Source organism: Schistocerca gregaria, chromosome 2 (assembly GCF_023897955.1).
Source record: "Schistocerca gregaria isolate iqSchGreg1 chromosome 2, iqSchGreg1.2, whole genome shotgun sequence".
In the NCBI taxonomy this organism is placed as follows: Eukaryota; Metazoa; Arthropoda; class Insecta; order Orthoptera; family Acrididae; genus Schistocerca; species Schistocerca gregaria.
This window is the reverse complement of record NC_064921.1, coordinates 786,203,092-786,224,647: the sequence shown is the minus strand read 5'-3', so window position 1 is coordinate 786,224,647 and position 21,556 is coordinate 786,203,092.

The window sequence follows — 21,556 nt, the reverse complement described above, 5'->3', positions numbered from 1 at the left end:
GCAGATAGCGCCATTCGACGGCCAACACCGCGGTTCTTGGTGTGTCCGCTGTGCAGTGCGTGTGATAATTGCTTGTACAGCCCTCTCGCAGTGTCCGGAGCAAGTATGGTGGGTGTGACACACCGGTGTCAATGTGTTCTTTTTTCCATTTCCAGGAGTGTATTTTCCACAACGTAATAATAAGGCTGTAGGTTATCAGAATCTTATTGCCGGGCAGGCCGGATCTGGGGAGGGGGATGCAAACCAGGACATCTTCCCATTTTCCCCTTGCGGCAATTGAAGGAGGTGCCAAATTCATATTCTTGAAGGAAAAAACCTTGTTTCACAAGGCGCCTAGCATCTGGAGGACGTTGGTCTATCGATTATTCATTTGATTCTGAAACGCACCCCTGTTTTTACGAACATTTTTGAAGACATTCTGAACGAATCATAAGCTGATTTTCAAATGCGTGCATGCTGTACGTCATGTCCCTGCCAGGGGAATCCCCGTAGCATCTAGAATTAAAAAAACTTTCCCGCAGACAAAAGGTGACGGGGCGATAAGAGCTGAGCCGAATAAACCTGAACGGGTGAATGCAGATCGCTGTGATTGATTGGGTGTGCGAATGATAAACTTTGTTATAACTATCGGCTAAATCCATAGATTTAAGATACCAGAGTGGAACTAAATGACTAATAGGAATAACAGGTAAGGAAGATTACACATCAATGTTCTCGGTGTGTCCAAGAAAATAAAATGTTGACACAATTTTTTTGCTGTATCGTTACACTACCAAGGGCCAGTTGTACTGTCTTCATGTTAGCAAGTTATTTTCTCGGAACACGTGTTGTACGAACACGTAATAATGCCCAACCCAGAATAAACGCGAGCTGACTGAACCAGGTGATTCTGGCAGGATAAGCGAAGTTCACTGGAGAATAACTTTTGACAGTGGCAGGAATAGTTACGGTATTAGCGGCGACAAGATTGTTTGCAGAACGAGGAGGGGGAACAAACGGGGATATCACACAAATTATATGGAAGAAGATGACGATTACAAATTTGTATAAAAATTTTGTGGTACAGCTTTTCGTTCTCATGATTGAGAAACTGGAGCGTATGAATGAAATGTGAAACTACTTCCTAACATAAAAGATTTTTCTGGTAGTAAGTCTAATAGGCATTTTTGATTGTCGTACTTTGTGAATTATATTCCGTTATGTTGCTTATGTGAAGAGGTATATTGAAATTACCGTTGTCCCAAAACAGTCTCACTGATTTGGCGTGTGTTACAATTGCTGCGGTATTATAAAGGCCTATTTAATTTTTTGACAAAAAAGACGTAATGAAATCGAGAAACCACACCAGCCTTGCATGCTATTAGTATTAACAGCTTTTTCAGTATGAGACAATCAGAGTTTGATTTTTCATGTAGCAAAACGTTTGACGACCTGTGACGAGGTAACAGATTCTTTCCCAGAAAGGAAAGCACGCCGTATAAAGCTGTAACAAGATAGAGAACTAAATATGGTCGGTCTAAGGACTGAAGAAATGTGAATTGCCATCCTTATCTATTGTCTTTCCTGGTTTCTTATATCCTATATTTAATTTTATATTACACAAGAGAGAAAGTTATTAGTTAATAGGCATTAAAAAGTGCAAATTTTCTGAAGAGTTCTTATTCTCCCTGTTACAAATAATCCCATCCTTTAATTACGAGCTTGCTGTTTTTTTAATTATTTATTTACATTAGGGTGTGAATGTCAAACTGGCCGACTGCCAGCAGGAGATACACCACAGGACATTTTAATTTTAAGTCTCCTGAATATAGGTTATAGGTTTGATGTCCATTACAAATCATACACGTTTGAATTCCACAGACCAAAATACAGTGACGTCAGACTGAAGAATGCAGCGTGAAATTGCATGCCGCTACACTTTGGCACACTTCCACAAAATTACATGTGTTACTTTTCCTCTAACCTATATGTTTTATATATCAAACTCTTCAGAAAGATGTGTGCTACAATATGGGCATACATTGAAAATCTTTTTAAGTCCTTCCAGTCCTTCCTCATACGATCGAGAGGGTGAGCGCCGCTATCAAACTTTTGCCCTGGTTCAGAAATATCGTAGGTCCGGATTTGCTCCCGGTGCATTATATTTTGCAGAAGCTAAATGTGTAGGTACTCGTGAAGAATGAGTAAATAAAGACACCCGCTTTGACGGAATAATAATTCTAAAAGGTGTGTATCGATGGAATTCACTGAGGAAAGTCTTTTTACTCCAGTTTTATTAACCGAATATTGACACTGAAATAAAAAAGACAAGACAACGTAGAACAGTGGAGGAAATTTATTGTAAAAATTACAGGCGCGATCAATGCATATCGAACTCATCATCCGCTCCCTTGTATTTCTAGTAAAACAGACGATGTTCCTCGATGTCTTCTGTTTTCAGGTATCGGATGAAAGAGGATCGCGAACGATTGAAGAAGAAATGAATTCAATATCGCTGCAGGATTACTTTTTAATTAATTTGTTCGTTGGGCGGCTATTCATTTTCGAAAGCCTCGCTGAGCTTTACCGCTTCCATTAGACGGCGCCCACTAATGGCCCCCTTGAGAAAATTCCTGAAAAGGAGAAAAAGAGAGAATAAAAAGCATCCACTGCGGCAGGGATTGGCGCTGGAGGCATCGGGGTAACAGAAAACAGGCCAGGGGTGCCCTGGAGGCTTACTGAAGCGAAACATCGCGGTAGACTACGAGGCAGCTTCCTAATCTTTTGTCTCATTCAGAGCCCCAGGGAATTCTAGTGGCTTCCTTCTCCTTTTCAAGATGGCTAACAGGAAAAGCAGGAATACCCTAGTAATGCAGGGTTAACAGTAGCAGTTACTTTTTAAGTGGTGGCAAGCACGGGCGCCTATTGTAAAGACGTGAAATGACGCATTTGTACATTTACTCTCCAGCTTTACAGGCCAAAACTTCGCTGAACTAATTATCGATTAATGAAACAAAGCACTTTTCTGTTATCACTACACATAACATTTTTCCGTTGTGTCGTCCTGTGAGGCAACCATTTAGAACTGAAGATGATTATGTGTTGCAATATTAACTTTCCACGCTATTGTATCCCGTGTCAGCCCCTTCCTCTATGCGTAACTACTACGACCTATGTGGCTCTGAACCGTCTGCCGGTGATCACTCTTTGGTTCCCTTCCACAAGTTTTACTGTCCGCTCTCATTTCCCTCCGTCAGCAAAGCAACGGTTCCTCAAGTCTCACAATGTGTCCTATCGAAGCACCTTTCTTTAGCTGAATTGTGCCCTCAAGTGCCATACAGTTCTCTCCCATGCAACCGAGCAGCTCTTCAATTTTTATCCGTTATATCCACTTAATCTTCAGTATACTTTTGCAACAACACCACATTCAAAAATTTTTTGTTCCCTTCTTGTCTTGGCAGTTTGTCATGGGCCTTTCAGTTCCTTATAAGGTTGAACACAGTTAAATAGTTTCATAAAATTCTTTTTTTGCTCTTGAATTCATGTTTGATACTAACGTACTCCCTTTTATGAGAAAAACGTTTTGTTAACGTTAATTTACCTCCAATTTAACATCTGCCTTTGTCATCGTCAGTTATTTCACTATCGAAACTTGGCTGCTGCTTTTGTCATATCATTCCCTAATTTAATTCCGCTATTAGACCGAATTCACTATGATTTTGATGTTATTACGAATATTACCGCTTAACAGTATGATCAATCTGCATAGTGTTTTACATTGTTGGTCAGTTACCCTAAAATGAATTTGAGTGAAAAACCATTCGATAGATTTAACAGGACGGTTTCAGTTTACGATTACGCGCAGTAAATTGCAACAAGTTATTGTTACATATGATATAATATTATAATTGTTTTTCAGACAAAAGACTTTAGAAGTCAGCTGCAAGGATAAACATGTAACTTGAAAATTGTTAAGCGGTGTGAGAAACTACGAATCTTTTGCACTGAAGTGGAGGAACGCTGCATAAATAAAGAAAACCCTTCATAAGATATTAAAACTGTTTTAGAAATACGAAGGTAATGCCACACTTCATTTCTTACGATCCAACAAATAGTCCTTAACCAAACAAAAGTTCCCAATTCATACTGACTAGTCGAATACTTCATACAAATTTTTAAAACTTCCGATCTGGTTTCGAAAGCGGATTATCTAAAAACGTAAGTCCGAAATCTGCCCTGAACTCAAATTACCTCTCATATTCAAATTTCAGACTCACGACAATATATAGTTGCGCGATCTGAGTACAACGTTTAGAAAATATGACCTAGACAAGAAAGACTTGCTTATTTATTCAATGAATATAGTAAACAATTAACTGATTTTCGTGAAAATGGATATCTACTACACACACCTGAATTTAACGACAAATGTGTAGATAACAGTGCTTATAGCACCATTGAATGCAAAAGACAACCAAAGATCAGAGCTCACAAATGAAGAATAGAACATTACTACATCCAAAATGTAATTAGTTGCTATAAGAAGTTACAACACATGAACGCTAGAATCAAAGGAAACTCGATATACCTCTAAAATACTGATTAAAGTTCATTCACTGGCAATGCGTCGAATTTTAAGTTCACTACTTTTCGAATATATTAATAGAAAACCGATCCTGTACCACGGAATGATGACATATAAGACAGAAATTAAAATCATGACACAATCTATGAAATTTTCCAGTTCCAGTCTTCCAGACCGAACCAGGAAAAACGGACTGCACTGATATCAGTACGTGACTAATAGAATCAGATTACAGATGTGATCAGATTTCGCTAAGCCATGTAGCATTTTACCAAAACAGTACTGCGCATTTCACCGACTCAAGAAGTATATGAGATAGACACCCTGTTGCGTTTCAAATGCGCCGTTTCACAATAGGGCAAGAGGTAGGCTGGAGGCTGATCCACTCAGTTCCCAAGATAGGAAAACCAGATACATGCGAAGACTATCGCACACTCTGCTTAACAGCTCGCGGATCTGGGTTGCTGAGGAGAAAGTTTTATAAAAGAACGTAAAAGAAAATGTAGGTACTTATGGATGATGGCCTGTTTGGTTTTAGGAAAAGCAAAGGAACCAGCAAGGCAGTGCCAACGTCATGCTTGGTTATGAAGACTGAAGAGAAAAGAATGTGCGTTCGTAGGATTCGTCAACCTGGAAAATGTGTTGGATAATACAAAGTGTTACAAGAATTTCGAACTTCTGAGAAAAATAGGCGTACTCTATAGGAAAGACAAGTAAATTACTGTATGTACAATTACCAGAAGGAACCAATTTGACTGGAAACTAGAGGCGAAGTACCCAGATTAAAAAGGGGATAAGAAAGGGATGCGGGCTTTGGCTCTTACTTTTTCATTTTATAAATCGAGGAAGCAATGACGGAAATAAAATAACGGCTCAGTTAAAGTGGAAAAATCAAGCGTGAAACAATATGAATCATAAGAATTGACATTGCTGTCCTCTGTGAAGGTGAAGAAGGATTATAGGACCTGTTGAATGGAACGAACAGACTAATGAGTACAGAACATGAATTGAGAGTAAAATGGGTGATTATAATTAAATTTATGGCGTTATGAGTGCTGCGGTGTGAGCGATACACATCGCAATATGCTGAAATATCATATATACACTCCTGGAAATGGAAAAAAGAACACATTGATACCGGTGTGTCAGACCCAACATACTTGCTCCGGACACTGCGAGAGGGCTGTACAAGCAATGATCACACGCACGGCACAACGGACACACCCGGAACCGCGGTGTTGGCCGTCGAATGGCGCTAGCTGCGCAGCATTTGTGCACCGCCGCCGTCAGTGTCAGCCAGTTTGCCGTGGCATACGGAGCTCCATCGAAGTCTTTAACACTGGTAGCATGCCGCGACAGCGTGGACGTGAACCGTATGTGCAGTTGACGGACTTTGAGCGATGGCGTATAGTGGGCATGCGGGAGACCGGTTGGACGTACCGCCGAATTGCTCAACACGTGGGGCGTGAGGTCTCCACAGTACATCGATGTTGTCGCCAGTGGTCGGCGGAAGGTGCACGTGCCCGTCGACCTATAACCGGACCGCAGCGACGCACGGATGCACTCCAAGACCGTAGGATCCTACGCAGTGCCGTAGGGGACCGCACCGCCACTTCCCAGCAAATTAGGGACACTGTTGCTCCTGGGGTATCGGCGAGGATCATTCGCAACCGTCTCCATGAAGCTGGGCTGCGGTCCCGCACACCGTTAGGCCGTCTTCCGCTCACGCCCCAACATCGTGCAGCCCGCCTCCAGTGGTGTCGTGACAGGCGTGAATGGAGGGACGAATGGAGACGTGTCGTCTTCAGCGATGAGAGTCGCTTCTGCCTTGGTGCCAATGATGGTCGTATGCGTGTTTGGCGCCGTGCAGGTGAGCGCCACAATCAGGACTGCATACGACCGAGGCACACAGGGCCAACACCCGGCTTCATGGTGTTGGGAGCGATCTCCTACACTGGCCGTACACCTCTGGTGATCGTCGAGTGGACACTGAATAGTGCACGGTACATCCAAACCGTCATCGAAACCATCGTTCTACCATTCCTAGACCGGCAAGGGAACTTGCTGTTCCAACAGGACAATGCACGTCCGCATGTATCCCGTGCCACCCAACGTGCTCTAGAAGGTGTAAGTCAACTACCTTGGCCAGCAAGATCTCCGGATCTGTCCCCCATTGAGCATGTCTGGGACTGGATGAAGCGTCGTCTCACGCGGTCTGCACGTCCAGCCCGAACGCTGGTCCAACTGAGGCGCCAGGTGGAAATGGCATGGCAAGCCGTTCCACAGGACTACATCCAGCATCTCTACGATCGTCTCCATGGGAGAATAGCAGCCTGCATTGCTGCGAAAGGTGGATATACACTGTACTAGTGCCGACATTGTGCATGCTCTGTTGCCTGTGTCGATGTGCCTGTAGTTCTGTCAGTGTGATCATGTGATGTATCTGACCCCAGGAATGTGTCAATAAAGTTTCCGCTTCCTGGGACAAGAATTCTCGGTGTTCTTATTTCAATTTCCAGGAGTGTACTTTCATCAATCTGCGCGCTCGCTGAGTATGCTGGAAAAAAAGTTGTTCGAATTTCGATCCATCATGTAAGACTATGGCGCTGAATGGAGTCAGAATGTGGTGTGGGTACAGGGTGATGAAATACAACTGGCGGTGGTTCTGGCACGTTTGTTCGGGTATGGTCACGAGTTACAACATGTGTTCAGTATGGTCTTACGACTCAGCAATGTCCTGCATCTGTAACGCGATATGGTCCACAGCTGCTCGTAGCATATCCAGAGTAATCAGAGCGATATATTGTTATATGCTGCCCTTCAGATCAGAAAGAGTCTGGATACATACGTCACTGGCACGATCTTTCAGATATCTCCACACCCAGGCGTCACATGGATGTAGATCAGGGATTCAGGATGGCCGCACAGCACGACATTGCCGAGATATGTTGTGATCGTTACCGAAGGTTCTCGAAGCATACCTTTCAACTGGCAAGTGGCGCGTGGTGTCAGCTACTTTGCATGAAAATAGTGGTGTTGACACCTTTACGCTCTTCAAAAGCTGCACATAGAGGTCCTTATATGGTACAGGTGTCACTTTTCGCCTAAGGCCGCAAGATGTCATCTCTTGGAATAAAAAAGCACCGTGCTTTGATAACCACGCCACACGCCCCACAAATATTCCCCGGGCACATGTCAAAGTCAGTGTTAGGTATTCTATCTTGGGGCTTTATTTGGCTCTAATCTGAATCTTGTAGGGATACCGCAGAATCTTTTAAACTGCTGACCAGTGGAGAGACAGAAATGAAATTAAATGATTGTGTGCCATTGTTAGCGAGGAGACCCCACCCGTGGAAGTTCGGCCGCCGGGTTGCAAGTCTTATTTCAAGTGACGTCACATTGGGAGACTTCTACGTTGGCGATGATGATGATGGTGATGAGGCCAGCAGAACGGCCGATCCAAGTTCGGAGACAGTCTTCAACTCTGCTGGGAATCGGAACCGGGCCTGCTGTATGGTAGGCAAACACGTTACCACCCAGCTAAGCCGGCGGACAGGAAACAAACAATTCCCGTGACATAGTTCGAGCATTCGCTGAAGAACGTGCTGCACGATCAGCTACAGCTACAGCAACTTCAAAAACTGCCATCCGCCATGGGTATGGGCCGCTCCCTCTCCCTGTTGCGCCACATAAATCTTCTGTCTCTTCAGGCTTTTTGATCATATTCCTTAGCTAATTTATTACCGTGGAGCCTTTTGGCAGCAGTTTCTGTCGGCGGCATCCCCGCAAAGCAGTGCTGCTTTTTCTGCCATTCTCATAAAACGGCAGTGTATACCGTTTTCTTCTCAATAGCGACTCCGTTTCACATGGAAAATTTCCAACACTCATTTCACAAAAGAGATTAACACACATCGCAAGCAAGAAACAGCATACTGACATCAAAATAGGAAATACTTCACATTCCCATTGCTTAAAGCTCCAAATTTTCACGTGGTGACAAAACTGGAACTACAAAACTTTTTAGCATACTCGGCGAGCCCAAAAAGAACATACTGTCATCAAAATAGGAAACACTTCACATTCCCATTACTCACAGCCCCAAATTTCCACGTGGTGACAAAACTGGAACTACTAATTGTTTTTAGCATACTCGGCAAGCGCCACCACACACACAGTAGTACCCGGAACACCGTATTGTCTATAACCACACAGTATCAGGAATACAATAGTGAATAACTTAACATGAAAACCGGTAATGACGAAAAAGACGAAATTAGGTAATTGTGCTACCGTGGAAGAAAAAGGACATATCATGGACGAAGCAAGGATGACATAAAAGGCACACTACCATAGACAAAGACGGCAGTGCTAACCAAAAGTGTCGGCTAGCATCTTCACTGAATTTGACGAAGGAGTTGCGATAATGTACATTTGGAGTACAACACAGCATCTTCGACTATAGTATGAGCAGAACAGAAGGAGCAGAAGCGTTTTAAATGTCTTGCTACAGACGATGCTCGAAATTTGGTGGACTGAGCAGGTTTAGTATAGCATCGACGGACACATGGAAATCATTGACAAGAAGAAGAGACAGCCTAATAGGAAATTTAACTTCCAAGGTGCTAGAGGTGGCTGTAGAGGATAAAAACTGTAGCGGACGACGGACACTGGAATACATCCAGTAAATAACTGCTGACTCTGACTGTAAAGGTTAGCACGAAAAATATGTCGAGAAAGGAAAAGGAAAGAAAGATAGAAAAGTGACATGGTTTACAAAGCTTACAAGGGCCACCAACCTGAAAAAGAACGTCATGCAAATTACATGAAACGCCTCCACACTATGTCAGGCACTACGAATAAAGTGGAGACGCCGCCCAAGTTTAATGAAACGGCCTCGTGGAATCGGGTCGGACCAGGGCTGGCCAGGAGTGACCTTCTGATAGAGCAAGTACTGTCAGCACAACGTCGAACAGTTACCACATTGCCGGGTCCAGCAGAGGAACCAGAGTTGCAATGTCACAGATGCAGCAGAAAGAGAGAACTGCCATAGCGTGGGTAACCTGATTTCTTAAGTGATGTAAATCAGCAGCTTGGCGAAGCAAGATACAAAAGCATTTTACGTCCAGTCAGAAGTACGCAGTCTGGCAGCCACGTGATACTAGTGGGGCGCCAGCGCCGGCTCATGTGTCTGCAGAAATCAGCTAACCGCCCTCCTGGACTCTGCCGCTGGAAGTTGCGTAGTTGCGGCGCTGCTGAGTCCGATGTTGCTGACTTAGCGCCCTTCACCCGTGTGACCATCTGCAGCCCTGCTACAGTCGCTATCAGCCATATTCCCTAGTGGTCTACAGTTCGAGCCCGGGGCCGGACATTTGCTGAGCCGCCATGGCTTGTGCCAGCAAACTAGGAGTCTCGTGGCTGTCTCTAGCCTGTGAGGCCTGTTTGCAAAAACATCTTCCTGCATATGTGTGTTAAATGGAACAACAGCCCGTCACCCCCACCCCCACCCCCAACGGAAACAAGGCGAACAGGTACCTTGCTGGGAAAAAAGTTCCAGGTTCATAATAATTTAACACATTCCAAATATACATCAACTTGGTATATACAGGAATAGGGGCATATTAACAAAAGTCTTGTGATCGTCCATAGAAATTAAAACGGCCAAGTTGTGAATGTATTGGAGGTAGCGAAAATTTTTAAATAGGAACAGGTAGTATACACAATACTTTGAACTGTCAGTCGGACTTAGAACATCAAAATATTCTGAAAAACATTGAGTGTTTTTAGGGCTAACTACAGACAAGAAACGCTTCACAGCTGGATTTCAAATGATCCAGTGTCAGTGTTTTCTGGCGCTATGAAGATGGGCGTCAGTCATGGCCTTCAGTGAGGTAGGAGATCCCAAATGTCTACTGAAACAGTCGCACTGAAGTTAATTGACATGGATCTTCTTGCGACCATTTTGGTACACCCTGTTATACAGGATGTGTCACTATTGCCACCTATAATAACTCCGAAAGTATGATAGCATCTGAAAAGTTTGAGGGACACACGTTGCATGCGACAACGGGGGCCATAATATGACGTTCGTTTCTTATTGCTAGGTGGGGTCGCGTCGGAGATATAAAGGTCATATTTGTATTTTTAAATGGGATTCTATAGTGTAGCACTTATTTTTTGATAGCGGCTATCGAGACGAATCCAATGATGTGTAACAGTAAGCTTTTTGAAGGTCAACGAAGGTCAAAAAGGTGGTATGAACGTCCATTTACGGAAGGTATTCTAAGTGATGTCCATTGGTATCATTGCAGTGCTGCAATCTTCTTATCGTGGATTCAGTGGAATTCCTTATCAGTTCGGAACTTGTCGGAGCACATGCTCTGACAATTCTCTCTCGTATATCGTGCAAATAGTAAATATTCGCCGACTACGGCGTATTCATCTAACATGTCACTGACATGTAAACACCATTTGACGGTTTCGCAATGGAACACTAATAGGAACTGTAAGACTAGTATCGTCGAATCAGGCTAATGTGAATGATATATTATTTCTAAGAACAAGTCGATATGCTTCTCATTTACGGAGAATGCCAACGAAATTCAGTGAGAGCTAGAGCCTTACACGCTGAAAGATATCCTGAACGTACTTACCCTACACGTCGTACATTTAAATATGTGTGTGATAAATTGAGAACAACTGGATCTTTAACGCACCGGAAAGATATCCGGCAAAGTTACTAACGAGGAAACGGAAAATGGTACTCTTTCCACTGCGGTTCGAGATCCTTGTGTTAGTTCGCGTCAAATCGCAAGGAAATCTGGCATGAGCTAGAGTACTGTCGTTCGTGTTCTGTATCGCCATCAATATAGCATCCTTACGATATCAGTCTCCACCAAGAATTAACTGGTACGGATTGTATGCGTCGCATGGAAATCTGCTGATGGGCTCAACTTCAGATTCAGAGGAATGACACATTTATTAATCTGATTTTATTTACTGACGACACTACCTTCACGAACCATGGAAATGTCAATTTGCATAACGTGTTATTGGGGAACTGAAAATCCATGTTAACTGCTGCAAGTAGCACACCAAAATCCGTGGTCGGTAAATGTATTGTGTGGTATTCTGGAGGATAGAATTATAGGTCCTTATTTCATCGAAGGAAGTATTAATTGTAGGAAGTACACCACATTCCGGCTAGAAACATTAAGTCTGTTACTGCAAGAAATACCTTTAGGAACAAGGAACAGAATGTGGTATCAACACGATGGAGCGTTCGCTAATGGTTAGAAATGAGTTGCAGAGACAATTCCCAAATCGTTGGATTGGAAGCGGAAGTGATGTGTCGTGGCCGGATCGTTCGCCAGACTAGACGCCTCTGGATTTTTTCTTGTGGGGATTCGTAAAAGTCATTGTCTATGAAGACGTTCCAACTACATCTGCAGATATGCAAGAGAGAATTGTTAGAGCATGTGCTTCGATAAGTGCCAATGTGATAAGAAATACCAATCAATCCATTATAAGAAGATTGCAGCACTGCATTGATACCAATGGTCATCACTTCGAACACCTTCTGTAAATGGACGTTCATGCCACCTTTGTGATCTCCTTTAACCTTCAAAGACCTTACTGTTTGACATCATTGGAGTCGCCTAGATAGCCGCTATCAGAATATAAGTACCCAGCTATAGCATCCCATTTAAAACCACAATGTTGACCTTCTTATCTCTGAAGCGACCCTACTTAGCAACAAGAAACGAACGTTTTATTATATTATTCTTGGTGGCAGTAGTTACTGACTCACCCTGTCTTGCTGCGAATCGATCCCCATATTTTATAGACACGGTGCACAAATACCATGCAGGTTATTTCCTGAGTCGTTGACACACATCCTATCAATTTGTTCCCTCCTCTCGGCAGTGTTTCTGTCCTCGTCGATTCTGCACAGAATCGCTTGTTTCTTATCCACTTAATTTTCAACATTCTTCTATAGTACCACGTCTCAAATACTGCTATTATCTTCTGCTCTTCTTTTGCCATACAGTGCCGTGCTCGAAACCTACGTTGTTAAAAATTTCTTCCTCATATTAAGGTCCATACATAATATTAGTAGGCTTGTCTTCGTCAAGAATGTCCTCTTTTGCCAGTGCCACGCTATTCCTTGCTCCGCCCATAACGGGTTAATATGTTGCTTAGGAAGCAAAATTCTTTAACTTCGTCTACCTCGTTATCCCCAATTCTGATGACGCGTGGGGTACCCTTGCCACGGTTCTCGCGGCTTCCCCTGTCGGAGGTTCGAGTCCTCCCTCGGGCATGGGTGTGTTTGTGTTGTCCTTAGCGTAGGTTAGTGTAAGTTATATTAAGTAGTTTGTAAGTCTAAAGACCGATGACATCAGCCGTTTGGTCCCATAGGAATTTACCAAAAATTTCTTCCCAATTCTGACGTTAAATATCTCGCTGTTCTCATTTCTCCTACTTCTCATTTCTTTCGTCTTTCTTCGATTTACTCTCCGTGCATATTCTATACCCAATTCATTGTTCATCCCGTTCAACACACCCCGTAATTCTTCATTTTCACTGAGGACAGCAACGTCCTTATCCCATACTTGATCCCTTCCTTAATACCCGTCGCTACTTTTTCCATGTATAGATTGAACAGTATGGACGAAATACTACATCTCTGTCTTACACCGTTTGTTATACAAGCAGTTTGTTCTGACCTTCCACTTTTATTATTTCCCCTTGGTTTTTTTATATATTGATTATTAGCCGTCTCTCCCTGTAGCTTACCCCTATGTTTCTCAGAGTTTCTAACATCTTGCACCATGTTCCACTGTTGAAGGCTTTTCCCAAGTTGACAAATCCTATGAATATGTCCTGATGTTTCTAAGTCCTCTTTGCTTTCCCTAAACGCAAACAGATCGTTATCTAACAGAACTTCAAATTTCTTTTCCATCTTAGGCTCTTGTCATCTTCTGAATTGTGTGAATGATGTTTTTCCAATAGTCAGATGGCATATGTCCAGTCTCACACATTACATACACCATCCTAAGTAGTCGTTTTATTGCAAATGCCCAAATGATCTCAGAAACTGCGATGGAATGTTATCTGTCCCTTCTGCCCTATTTGCTCGTGAGTCGTTCAACGCACTTTTCAGTTCTGGTTCTCTTAATTGACGTCCTATCTCTTCCCTGTCGCCGGTCACTGTGGCCGAGCGGTTCTAGGTGCTTCAGTCCGGAACCGCGCTTCTGCTGCGGTCGCAGGTTCGAATCCTACCTCGGCCATGGATGTGTGTAGTGTCCTTAGATTAGTTAGGTTTAAATAGTTCTAAGTACAGGGGACTGATGACCTCAGATGTTAGGTCCCATAGAGCTTAGAGCCATTTGATTTTTTTCTTCCCTGTCGACTCACGTTTCTTTTACTGTCATCATACAAATTCTCACCTGCCTAGAGGATTTCAGTCTGCTCTTTCCGCTTATCCGCCCTCTGCTTTGCACTTAAGAGTGAAATTACCATTGGACTCCTAATGTTACCGCCCTTTATTTTAATTTCACCAAAGATTGCTTTGACTTTCCTACATGATGAGGAAGTCGTTCTGACAATCATTTCTTTTTCGATGTCTTCACGTTTGATATGCATCCATTTAGCCTTAATTTTCATCCACTTCCTTTTTATTCTAAGCGACTTGTATTCCTGCATTCCGTAATTTCCCTGAACATTTTTATAATTTCTTCTTTCATCGGTCAGCTAAAGTATTTCTACTGTTACCCATGGTTTCTTCGCAGTTACCTTTCCTGTACCTGTGTTTGTCTTATCACCTTCTGTAATTGCCATATTTAGAGTTGTCCATTCCTGTTCAATTAAAGTTCCTTCTGAGCAATTCATTATCACAGTATCTATAGTCTCAGAAATATCGGGTTTAATCCTTAGTACGTGAGTATCCTATTTCTCTGAGCATTGATTCTTCTTGGGTGGTCTCTTTAACTTCGTCGTACTCTTCATCATTATTAAATTGTGATATGAATCTACGTGTATGATCCTGGGTTCGCCTTACAATGCTGTACCTGATTTTGGAATCTGTGCCAGGCCACGATGAAATCTAAATGTGGACTTCCTTTATCTCCCGGCTTTTTCCAAGTATACCTCCTCAACTTGCAATTCTTATTGTCTGCTAGTAGTTGAAATATATTGCAAAAAGGCAGTATTTCCCCTCTGTCAATCCTACCACGAACCCTTTCTTTTACTCCTTCCCCTAAAAACCGCAATCCAGTGACTGTTAGATTTTCAAGTCATTTTCGTGCTGGATTACTCGTTTAGTTTCCTCATATACTTCCTCTATCTCTTCATCTACTGCTTATGACGTCGGCAAGTTTTACCTGACCTAGTTTTGTCTGCAATGATTTGCTGTCGATTTTGATGAAAAGAGGCTTATCACTGAACTGCTCACAGCATCTCACTCTCTGCCCTACCTTCCTATTCATAATAAATCCTACTCCCGTTTTACCATTTTCTGCTGATGTTGACATTGCCCTACACTCCTCCGACACGAAATCCTTGCCTTCTTTCAATTTAATTTCACTGGCCCTCACTCTATCTATATTCAAAAATGGTTAAAATGGCTCTGAGCACTATGGGACTCAACTGCTGTGGTCATCAGTCTCCTAGAACGTAGAACTACTTAAACCTAATTAACCTAAGGACATCACACACATCCATGCCAGAGGCGTGATTCGAACCTGCGACCGTAGCAGTCGCACGCTTCCGGACTGCGCGCCTAGAAACGCGAGACCACCGCGGCCGGCTGTCTATATTCAGTCCTGACGTTTCCTTTATCAGATTTTAAGCTTCCCTGCCATGTTAGAACTTCTGACATTCCACGCCTCGATTCGTAGAAAGTTACCATTTCGTCGGTTATTCAGTCAGTATCCCACAGTCACCTCCCCATTGTTAATCCCCCGTCCGACTCCGTAGCGTAGCGGTAGCGTTATGTCCTACCATGCAGGGTGCCTGCGTTCGATTCACAGCAGGGGAGTATGTGTTGCGTGTCCTTCATCATCATTTTCGTCATCATTGACTCGCAAGTCGCCGATGTGGCACCACCTAAAAAGGACTTGCAATACGACGGCCGAACTCCCCCGGAATGGGGCCTCCCAGTCAACAATGCCATATGATAATTTCAATTTTTTTGTCAGTCCCCTCGCGTAGATCCGACTGCCGAACTATTCCGGACCCATGACACTCGTAAGTTACAAGGCTACTTCTCGTTCGATACACATGACGCGTCTTTCATGCCGTGGTTTCCACCACCTTCCGCGTCCTCATGCTGATGATCGTGGCTCAGTCTTGGGCCTTATGGGACAGTTTCGCACCCTCATTGCAAGAGAGTGCTATGAAACTCTGTCCCCCACTCCTCCCCATTTGGGACGGCGATCGACAGGACGAGCGTGACTTCTTGTGCGGAAGTCTCCGGCCACCATTGCTGATGCTGTTTGCTCCTAACTTTAGTAGTGTCGAGGTTCGAACCTCAAATCAAAGACGCTACAACTTTGTTTCCTACATTTTCTTCGTCATTGTTCTGGTTATTTGTTTTCTTCGGAAGTCACATGGCAGCCACTGAGGTTCAGAACTTCATCGTTGAATATTTCACTCAGTTCTCTCTCTCTCTCTCTCTCTCTCTCTCTCTCTCTCTCTCTCTCTCTCTCTCTCCCCCTTTTTTTTTACTTATCACAGAGGGCAGGGAGGCATTTGACAGAATTCAATGAGCTAACGTGCCAGTGGCTTAGGCCACGAGTCACGAATAAATCCTGCTTCTCCATTCAATATTTGGTCGTGGAAACGTCCAAACACTAGAGCAATAGAGCTCATTTCTACCACTGTGTTGCGTCTCCATGTGGACCCATCGTAGTCTGCCGGTTCCATGCAACAGATTGGAACACACACCACACATCACTGCTGTGGCTTACGTCAGCGCCGGAGGTTCATTTTACCGCCTCGTACCTGATCTACACCATGTACAGCGCTCGAAAGCTGCCTGTGAACTCTACTCAGAGGATGACTAATATTTTCTCCTGCGGTCTTCTGCATCGTAGACTGACCGTGACCAACATCTTTTTACAAAGATTGAGAAATTTAGTTATTAAATAAGTTTCATCATTTCATGTTCTCCAATTTCCATAAAGTGACTTTCCGTTGTCAGCAACGCAGTAAGTGGCAAAAATATTTTAGCACACAGAAGGAAAAGTAACTTAATTTTGCACCGATTTGTTTCTGTCGTCAGCTGACGTCCCGTACCTAATGCATCGCAGTCTTATGTTAGTTCAAAAACTCAATGAATGAGAGTAAAAAGAAATTAGTTTATCTATTAAATACAAACAATTCATTTACATCTTTCTAAAAGATTAACAGAGTGTAGTATAACGTTATATCGTCTCAACGTTTTTCCAAATATTAATGTCCCTGATGTTGTGTTTGGTAAACTTTTGCCCATTTGTTACTTGGTATTATTACCATATGTTATTTGGTATTATTTTGACCTGGCTATGTAAAAATCTCCCAGACCCAATATAATTTCGTGTGTGTGGTATGGGAAAATAACCAATACCTTTTTTTTTTGGAGCAGTGCTTGCTCAGTTATCATTTCTCACAGCATTTACTTTATATTCGTGTTTAAACATATCGTTTAAAACTGAACGATCCAAATCAGCGGTAGAGTCGTCTCGACAGATATGCTCGAGAAATTTAACAACAATTACAGAGTGCCCTCCCAACATAGCAGAAATTAAAGATAATATGAATGACGTCGTACGCAAAATGCTTTTCAACAGAGACATCATAAATAACTTTTTGGGATTGTACGACGAACTAAGAGGGACAATATAAAAAAGATATCATAAAGATTAGTGAAGCTCTGGGAAAATCTGATTTTTTTTTCTTTCTATACAGAAAATGTACGGAAATGTTGACAAACTCATAAAAGTGTTCGAAATTTACGGAAAGAGGAGGAATGAAGTATTTTTTTTAAAATTCTTACTATTATTTTAGATATTACAAAACCAAGTGGAACTGGCTTTGCAGTAAAGTAAAGAACTTTACAGGAGATCAAGTGGGATACAGTACTGAGAAAGTGACTACTGTGACAACGATTCATCCTTAGATTCGTTGAAGAAACTCATCAGATCAGTTAATAAGGAAAGTGGAAAAGCATTTATAGAAGTAATAGTAATGCCGAAGAAGGCAAGGATAGCCGCAGAAGCAGTGATAGCGATATTGCGGAAAATTGTCATATCGTAACACTAAAGCATCAGCCTACGAAATCTGCAGCCAGGTTGGTGTCACACGTGTCACTCTCAACAACAAAACCATCAGGAGTTCTTCCAAAGTTACCTGAAGACGGAACAGATGAATATATGTTACAGTCAAACCCCTTTGTTATTTTGAACGCGTTTTTACTAGTTAAAATTAGTTTAAACTGAGCCACTTCGTTAAAACCCGTTTTGCCTAGTTAAAACTAGTATTAACGGACTTTCGCTTTTGACCAGCACTAAATTCTAGTTGTAACTAAGGCTATCAGTATCAACCAGTTTTAACTACTAAGAACACGCTCTAACTAAACTAGACAGAACTAGTTTTCACTAAATATATTTAGGGCAAATAATAAAATTAAGTACAACTTCGTGTTGACTGAATTAAAAAGCAGCATTTTTGTATTGTGCAATGCAACATTTATTGAGAATATTGATCATATATCAACGTCGTTAATATTAACTACAGAAATACAAAAATAACCAAACACTGAAGAAACATTTTAAGGAACACTACACATCCATATTAACAGTATTAGTTACGTAAGTGGAAACAAAATAACCATATAGTAAAAGTATATTAATTACTCATACATTTGACAAAAGTTGCTACAGCCTTAATAAAAGAGAAACGTACCAAAAAATTTAACAATTACATTTTGATTACTTGTAATTGCAAGGCAAGCTGTCGTGACATTTTCAGTTACATAGGTTTCTTTTTTCCTACAAAAGTACCTTTTTTATATACGTGCCTTCTTACACACACAGCGAATAAATCCTTGTCCTGATCCTAAGGCTGCCATCTTGGCAGCAGTTCTTAATGATACCTTTGTTTCTGACACGTCTTCCAGCAGCAAGAATTTCTCTTTGGACACGTAGCATTCGGATATGAAAGAGAACTTTTAATTCGCTTGTTTGAAAGGCGATTAGGTATTACATATTATAAAATATATTAGGATACAAATATTAAAACTTAAAATATTACTTAATTACTTGAATAGACAGAAACATTTTCAGAGCATTAAATCAATGAAGTAATGAATATGATATTTGTCCTTAATTATTGAAATCAGTTAAGAAATACTTACCTGCAATGCAAGTTGTCGAGTATCCCATATTGCGCTCCAATTTTGTGCAAGACCTGTTCATCTTTTGAAGAACAACTCCAATAATATTGGGGAAATCTGTTTTTGATCTGTCGATAACAGGAATTGGTATAATTGTATTGTCACTGATTTCTACAGTGGAGTGTATTGAATCTGAAACTAACTTCAGTGTTTAGGCCTGTTTCGTCAGCGTTTTCTCTAGTTGTTCATATTTGAGATTGTCGTTTCGTAATAACTTCAGCTTCTGAATGTTCGTGAAAAGCTGCAGTTATTTGAGGCAGAATACAAGGAGCACCAAATGTCAAAAATACACTCCTGGAAATTGAAATAAGAACACCGTGAATTCATTGTCCCAGAAGGGGAAACTTTATTGACACATTCCTGGGGTCAGATACATCACATGATCACATTGACAGAACCACTGGCACATAGACACAGGCAACAGAGCATGCACAATGTCGGCACTAGTACAGTGTATATCCACCTTTTGCAGCAATCCAGGCTGCTATTCTCCCATGGAGACGATCGTAGAGATGCTGGATGTAGTCCTGTGGAACGGCTTGCCATGCCATTTCCACCTGGCGCCTCAGTTGGACCAGCGTTCGTGCTGGACGTGCAGACCGCGTGAGACGACGCTTCATCCAGTCCCAAACATGCTCAATGGGGGACAGATCCGGAGATCTTGCTGGCCAGGGTAGTTGACTTACACCTTCTAGAGCACGTTGGGTGGCACGGGATACATGCGGACGTGCATTGTCCTGTTGGAACAGCAAGTTCCTTTGCCGGTCTAGGAATGGTAGAATAATGGGTTCGATGACGGTTTGGATGTACCGTGCACTATTCAGTGTCCCCTCGACGATCACCAGAGGTGTACGGCCAGTGTAGGAGATCGCTCCCCACACCATGATGCCGGGCGTTGGCCCTGTGTGCCTCGGTCGTATGCAGTCCTGATTGTGGCACTCACCTGCACGGCGCCAAACACGCATACGACCATCATTGGCACCAAGGCAGAAGCGACTCTCATCGCTGAAGACGACACGTCTCCATTCGTCCCTCCATTCACGCCTGTCGCGACACCACTGGAGGCGGGCTGCACGATGTTGGGGCGTGAGCGGAAGACGGCCTAACGGTGTGAGGGACCGTAGCCCAGCTTCATGGAGACGGTTGCGAATGGTCCTCGCCGATACCCCAGGAGCTACAGTGTCCCTAATTTGCGGGGAAGTGGCGGTGCGGTCCCCTACGGCACTGCGTAGGATCCTACGGTCTTCGCGTGCATCCGTGCGTCGCTGCGGTCTGGTCCCAGGTCGACGGGCACGTGCACCTTCCGCCGACCACTGGCGACAACATCGATGTACTGTGGAGACCTCACGCCCCACGTGTTGAGCAATTCGGCGGTACGTCCACCCGGCCTCCCGCATGCCCTCTATACGCCCTCGCTCAAAGTCCGTCAACTGCACATACGGTTCACGTCCACGCTGCGCGGCATGCTACCAGTGTTAAAGACTGCGATGGAGCTCCTTATGCCACGGCAAACTGGCTGGCACTGACGGCGGGGGTGTACAAATGCTGCGCAGCTAGCGCCATTCGACGGCCAACACCGCAGTTCCTGGTGTGTCCGCTGTGCCGTGCGTGTGATCATTGCTTGTACAGCCCTCTCGTAGTGTCCGGAGCAAGTACGGTGGGTCTGACACACCGGTGTCAATGTGTTCTTTTTTCCATTTCCAGGAGTGTATAACTCCTAAATGATGTGCCACTTCTTTTTCCTCTTGCTTTGCAGTGCACGTATCAAAACAAATTTTCTCAAGTCGTATTGATATATCAGATCAACTTGGCAACGACTGTTCATTTCTGAATGAAATATAGGTTTCGAAATATGCCCCATTTACTTAATGCTCCTTTTGCGCTGAGAAGTTTCCCATATAGACAGATAAATCTTTATCATCTCCACTGTTTGCATATTTTCTTGGTGTTTTAACCTTTAATCTGTCTCGATCTCCATGACCAACAGCTTGAATAGCTGCTTCATTAATGTCGAAAATTTCTTCAACACATAAGTATTACTTCACAGGCTCTTTTCTTGTCACTAACTTCCTGGTCCCACAAATATTAATAACGTTGAATCGATTTAATCTTCTGTACTGCTTCTGTGTGTTTTTCTCAGCTGATTCTTTTCTATTTTGTCGTGATCTTCAATCTGTAACATCCTTCTCACAAATTGTTCTTTCCATCGCCTTTCTTGATTTAGATCTGCCGTGAGAAATACGTACAAGCTGATCTGCACGTGCTTAACCCCTCAACCGTGTTGCCTGTTGTGGTGAAAAGCGCCCAGTGCCGGACTATTGTTGGCCGCTGCAGCGCTGCTCAGCCCGGGATTTTTGACACATAGAACCGTTCCTGCGCATGTAATTCTTTCCGCGCCTCTAGCGCTTATTGTAGCCGCACATATTTGACACGCTCATGTGCGATTGTTGTGGGGGCAAGTGATTATCTAACAACTGAGTACTAACAATTCGAAGGTATTCACAGTAGTAAGGCTGCTGCACAGTTAAAAATTATATATTTTCTGTTTTATTGTCTGTTTT